We start from the raw sequence: 5,000 nt of genomic DNA on the forward strand, positions 1-5,000 counted from the left end.
GCAGATTTTTGAAGTTGAAAAAGTGATGCTTTTTGCGATTCTGCCAAAAAGAACGATCTTTACATAATTGTTTAAAAAAAAATATCAACAATTTTCATGATATTTCGACGGGGCTACCTGGAAAAAAGTGTACAGATTATCTGTTAAAAATTTCGAAACGATCGGTCCAGTAGTTTTTACAGAACGATGGGCACCGACTTTGAAAACGTTGGTTTAGGGAAACGCTCTTCAAAGTAGCGAGCTGCATGGAGCCTTGTATGAAACGCGGATTTTTAAAAATCTACAACTTGGTCAGTTTTGCCTCGATTGGCCCAAAAATTTTACATAATGTTCTTGAAAGGATCAGCATTCAGGGAAAAATGTTAATAATATGTGTCACAAATAAAAAATAAAAACCGAAGTCCCCCCTTAACGCATCATAAAATAACATAAAAACAATAAAGTTAGGGGAAAAGGAGTTTCGAATGAGACAGAGTTAAATTGTCAAACAAGTTTACAGGTGCTCCTTGGCTCCTATAGTCCCGATTCTTTTGCTAGTTATTGCTTATTAATTATCGTTCCTTTTTGTTAACATCTCTTTTGGTTAAAGAATTTACCATTTCGTTTCCTACATGTCATTTCTATTTTATTTTATTTTTATTTGTCAAAACATTAATTGTTGTTTTATGTTGACCATTTGGTCAGAAACAAGCAAGGAAAGCCCATTTGAAGATCGGTTGAAAAAGGCGCGCAATTCTCGTCGCCTGCCTTGATCATTCTCCCCCAATTTTTCTCCATTTTGTTATACACTTTAAGCTGGACACAAGGAACGTCACAGAAAAGGGGAGAGAGAGGATCGCGCGACTCAGTATCGCGAGTCACCGGAGTGTCACGGTTCCGGTTGGCAGGATGCATGAATCTTCCCACGCGATAAAAGCGAACGCAATAACGTGGTGGCCTTTGGGGTGCTCTAATCCAGTGCTGCGTCCAATACGGACATCCAGTCGAATCTAGCCGCGAAGTCTTAATGAGCCTTTTGTGTTTCTCGAATGATTCGTCTCAATCGTCTTTGCGCAACCTTCCCGCTTGTCCTAATCACCTACACTCCGGCCAGAACCGACCGACGTCATAAGGTGTTCTAGAGGCCATCCGGCCGGGTCGTTGGCACGGTCAAAGACATTACCGAGGGCATCATCATTCCTCGCCCTGTCCCGGACTGGCTGGAGATGGTGGACTGAATCCAGGACAATATTCTACATTCCCGAAAAACAAACTCTCACTCTCTCTCTCTCTCCAGCAAATTCTAACGGTGCGTGTGGGTGGTGAAACCCGATGCAGACCGTTGAACCGACTGACCGACAGCCAGACAGACCGACCGACGGGATGGGATGCCCGTTTCTACCGCCATTAGACCGCAGGTCGCTCCCTCGACGACGACGACGACCCGAAAAAGGACCGCAAAAAACATCCTCACCGATGCGCGCGCTGCCAGCTGCTGCTGCTGCTCCTGCCACCGCTACTGGACACCTGTAAGTGGAATGGCACGGTCACGATCAAGAACCCGCCGCCGGAACGCACGGCGGTGCACCGAAGCGTGAAAGTCTCCCCCGTCTTCCCCGGTGTGTTCTCACGCTATCCGCTCACATAGAGCGAGGGTTGGTTGGCGCTCTCGCTTCACGGTTCTCGCTCACGCAACTCTCCCCGATCTCTGATGGGGTGCCAGTCAGTACGATGGGGTCATTTGGTGCCGTTTTCAGTTTATTTTCAACAGCCGATTAAAGCGAAAGTAAAACCCTCGACACTCTCTCGACGCCAGGACGCAGCCCGCTCGCTCGCTGTTTGTCCCTCCCGGGGGTGGCCATTCAAAGTGGAGTGCTAGTGTCTACTTCTTCTACTTCTGCTGCTGGTACACATACTGCTTTCTGGTGTTCTAGTTCCGTTAACCATGACAGTCAGGCGCTCCGGGAGCTCCGATTGCCTAACACCTGGCTAGATCCCGGGAGAAAATGTCCTGCAAACGCGTCACAACCAAGTCGCAGGGGAAGGGGGAGTTTGTGGTGTTTGTGGAGTGATAGAAAAGTGTGACAGAAAAGTACCAACCAACCAAGTTTTACCAACGTCCTGATCCTGGAATACGCGATGTGTCAATTGAAGGAATCCTGCCCAGACAGAACCGTTTCCCCCCGGGGGTGGGCTAAGGTGTGAGCCCAGCAGGACTAGGAATGTGTGTCACTCCCACCTCTCCCCTAGCCCACCCCTTTTAAGGGTGGTGGTGAGTGAAAGCCACGCTAGAAAATTGCATTATTCATTGTGGTAGCGGTGCTGGCGTTCTCGGTGATTGAAACTAATGATTCCGTTGGCCAAACATGGAAAAATGGGCAACCCCCACGCCACCAGGGAACAGGCGAAAGGTGGAGGATGGCAATGGGGTGGCTTGTGTGTGAATTTTTGATGCTCATAAAATCAATACCGAGCAGGGCCAGCAGCAGCAGCAAAAGCAGAAAAGTGCTCGTTAGGGAGCGTGAGAGAGCGGGAGCACACATACATGGGGAGAAGATCTGGAGATAGCGAGTGAAAATTGATTTTATCTCAATCGTGTGGGGCTGGTGGAGGATAGAGAATGCTCGCCGCTGCTGGTGCTGCTGCTGCTGTGCCAGGACATCGCCAGAGAGTGAGCCAGAAGGAGAGCCAGAGAGAGAGAGCGTGCGAGGAAAGCGCGTGAGTGAGTTCTCTCCCGCGTTTTTCGCGATGAGCACTTTGCCCCTAACTGCCACATTTCCCCAAACGTTTGGGGCGACTTGCGGGAAAATCAGTGGCAGCAGCAGCAGCAGCAGCAGTAGTCGTCGTCGGTCCTCGTCTCTGTTCGGTGTTTGGTGCGCGGTGTGCGCGCGTCCTTCTACGCGACCATTGTTGCTGTCCTCTGTGTCTGCTGTGTGTATCTCGCTCTCTCTCTCTCTCTGTGTCTGCGTGTGTCTGGCGCAGCTAGAACGAAAGGATCCCCCCTCCGGATGGTGTGTATAATGAAGAGTGATGTGAAGAGGAGTCGCCGTCTAGCTAGACACCGATGGGGCCACTGGAATGCCAGGCCAGTGTAATCGTTGGCGTCTGCTAAGGGAAATTTCGGTTGTAATCCTTGTGTGCGAACAATTCCACGGTGTACTCCGTTGTGGAAGGTGTTCTGGGAGATGTCAATCTGGTTCCAATTATGTTGTATGTGTGTGGGTTTGAAATATTTGAGTCGCCATGTGATTCGCGTGACAGTAATGTGCTGCTGATGACATAAAGTGAAACATGATGGGATGGGTAATCAAAAACGAATCTCTTGCGAAACAAACCACCAGAAGCAGCAGCAGCAGCATCACCAACACAGTCAGACAGACAGACAGACAGACCGACAGAAGAGGCACGGCAAGAAAATTCCCACGGATAAAAAAGAAGAAGAAGAAGACGGGGTGGAAAACTCGAAAATCGTCTCATCAACCGATTTAGTCACGATCTTCTCGGGCACTAGCAGAGAGTGCGCCGGTGTCTGTGTCTGTCTCTGTGTATTGTGACACGAACGATGGCAGAAACCGTGGCGACATACATTAAAAATAGAACTTCAGGTTTTCGCGCACCACAACGATCCGCCACGATCGAATGGCCAGCAATGCGAGAGAGAGAGAGTGGAAGAGAGAGAGACACCGGATCTGCGGGTGGGATCGACGGAAAGGGGTGTATCAGGGGATGGATGCGTATTTTTTATATTTAGATACGGATCCTCTTGTCGAACGCACGCACACGGCACGGTGTTTGTCACCGCGAGGTGTGGAAGGTTCCGGTTGATGGCAATGGCCGGACAAGATCGTACCACAGGATTGTGTCCGGGAAAGTTCCCTCTTCCCCGCCTCCTCTCCAAGTTTCTAAAGTCCAAAAGGGGACAGCATCCGGTGGCAGCATCGAGTTGTTCGTGGAAGATGAAGGTGTCAAAGCGTGCGAGACATTTATGGCGGCTTTGGCTTGTCAAAATTTGTCATCAACCAACCAAGCAAGCCATGCTATCGATCATTGGCCGAGATACATGTAGAGTGCGTGACGAGGATATGTATGTTGGCTTCGGCGCCACACGCGAGAGTTTTATTTTTAAAGGAAAAATGACGAGTGGAACACCAGGGAGAAGCAACAAAAGTGGAAGAAGAACGAGGAGAAGCAAGAAGTGTCAAATGCAGGTCGCAGAAGCCAGGAAGAAAACAACAAATAACAAACCACTCCTCCGAACGATTGTGTTATGCTGTACCGCCATCGTTCTGCGTAGCCATCACTACTACCTCACGGGTTGGTCGGTGATAAAAGTGTCAATGGAGGAGCACGCGCTGTATTGTGACAAAGGCATTTGAGGGCACGGGGAGGGAGTGATGATCTCTTCCTGGCATTCCTGGCATACCAAATCCTTAATGCGTACTTTTGGTGACACATACACGCGCCTGTACACGTACACGTGCAGCAGTCAGGATAAACACGTTCTTTTCACGACCACGAGTGGAAAAGTGTTTTCCCTGGCTCGTAAATCCACGGGAAATTGGATTGTTCCCTACACACAAGAATCTAAAGAGATAGTAGATAGTACAGCACGAGAGAGAGAGGAAGAGAGAGATAGAGGGAATGTTGGCAAAATGCGAGAGAGCAAGTCCTTTTTCCCTTCTTGAAGCCTCTGTTCTGGTAAGCCTTTTCCTCGATCTCGCGTGCTCTCTCTCTTTATCTTGCACTCTCTCCATCTCTTTTGTGTGGGTGGCTTAACGCCCCCAGTGGTTTAGAAGTCGGGCATCGGGCCACCACACGCTGGCTGACCCGACGACTCGAGCGATCCATGGCCTGCTACGAAAGAAGCCGTACGAGTGTCATCACCGTTGCATGCTGCTGCTGCTGCTGCGGCTAGTGTCGTTGTGTGTGCCTTGTGTTGGTCGAGTAGGCCTTGCGGCTTGGCATGTCCGGTGAAGCGAAAGATGGTTGTATCATAAAGGTATTACCGGGACCGGAGGGGG

The 5,000-nt window shown here is 49.8% G+C and overlaps 1 protein-coding gene across 3 annotated transcripts in view; it reads left to right on the forward strand.

Annotated features, from left to right (window-relative positions):
- The first annotated feature begins 1,748 nt into the window (after positions 1-1,748).
- Positions 1,749-5,000, forward strand: part of LOC126575356 (hemicentin-1) — an 18,928-nt gene continuing 15,676 nt past the window's right edge. The window contains exon 1 of one of the 3 annotated variants that reach the window (XM_050236005.1): positions 1,749-1,885. The gene's annotated coding sequence lies outside the window, so the exon portion shown is untranslated. Of the gene's footprint in view, positions 1,886-2,776; positions 2,991-4,822; positions 4,979-5,000 lie in introns of those variants that run through there. The other 2 variants (XM_050236003.1, XM_050236006.1) reach the window with 2 other exon arrangements.

Source organism: Anopheles aquasalis, chromosome 3, assembly GCF_943734665.1.
Source record: "Anopheles aquasalis chromosome 3, idAnoAquaMG_Q_19, whole genome shotgun sequence".
Lineage (NCBI taxonomy): Eukaryota > Metazoa > Arthropoda > Insecta > Diptera > Culicidae > Anopheles > Anopheles aquasalis.